This window comes from Branchiostoma floridae, chromosome 1 (genome assembly GCF_000003815.2).
Source record: "Branchiostoma floridae strain S238N-H82 chromosome 1, Bfl_VNyyK, whole genome shotgun sequence".
Lineage (NCBI taxonomy): Eukaryota > Metazoa > Chordata > Leptocardii > Amphioxiformes > Branchiostomatidae > Branchiostoma > Branchiostoma floridae.
The window spans coordinates 26,612,366-26,613,380 of NC_049979.1; the positions used below are offsets into that span (position 1 = coordinate 26,612,366).

The 1,015-nt window shown below is 38.4% G+C and overlaps 2 non-coding genes across 2 annotated transcripts; both read left to right on the forward strand.

The window, feature by feature from the left end:
- The first annotated feature begins 392 nt into the window (after positions 1-392).
- Positions 393-468, forward strand: Trnah-gug. The gene has a single exon. It is a non-coding gene; the product is annotated as a tRNA-His (tRNA).
- A 230-nt stretch (positions 469-698) lies between these two features.
- Positions 699-771, forward strand: Trnaf-gaa. The gene has a single exon. It is a non-coding gene; the product is annotated as a tRNA-Phe (tRNA).
- The last annotated feature ends 244 nt before the right edge of the window (positions 772-1,015 follow it).

Genomic DNA, 1,015 nt, shown 5'->3' on the forward strand with positions numbered 1-1,015 from the left:
ATGTTCAAATCTTTTTTCAAATGAGCGTGTTGTGTCACCATAACATTTACTTGTTGTAGCCTAAAAGGGGGGTGGTTTAATAGACAAATAAGTTGGTGAAGGAAAAAAAGTAGAAACCACTTCTAAAAAGGGCATCTTATGTTTTTTTACTGAAGTTAATAAATGACTATAGTTTAATTCATTTTTTTCACAATCGGATTGACAGAATATGATCAACTTGGTGATTTCAAATTTCACATGTGTGTGCGTGCATGAGTGCGTTTGTATGATTGAGTATGTACTTGTGTGTGTGCGTGTGTGTTCATTACCAACCAAACACCATAAACAGCACAGGTGTAGTTGTATGGTAACACCTGGCTGGAGTACAGATATCACCAGACCGCATGTAGCTCGCCGTGATCGTCTAGTGCATGGTTAGGACATTGCGTTGTGGCCGCAATAACCCAGGTTCGAATCCTGGTCACGGCAATAGCGATGAGGCGTTATTGTCACGGCAGTGTGGGCCTTTTTTTTAGATTCTTACTGTGCAAAAATCATGTACATTGATCATTCATACAGGTTTGTCTTTCAATTCTAAGAATGATTAATTAACTAGTTTGTTTGTGCCTTTATTTATTCTCGAAGTAACATGCATCTTTTTAAAAGCAAGGGTTGAGGTAAAAAAAAGACAAACAGAAGAAAAACACATTTCCACATCAGCCGCGATAGCTCAGTTGGGAGAGCGTTAGACTGAAGATCTAAAGGTCCCTGGTTCAAGCCCGGGTCGTGGCAGATTCCGCATTATATGTTTTTTTTGTGTGGAAAAGCTATTTACAAGCACTACAATGGTGCATGTGGTGACCATGGCTTTATGCGGTACTGCAGCGCCACCATGTGGTTACTTACGGTACCTCAGTCTGATTTTTAAAGACAAATATATTAAACCTATGGCACAGAGATAGTATTACACGACATAAATGAACATGAATTATAGTCTTATTCATAATCTACAATCATTGACGAAAATATCATTAAG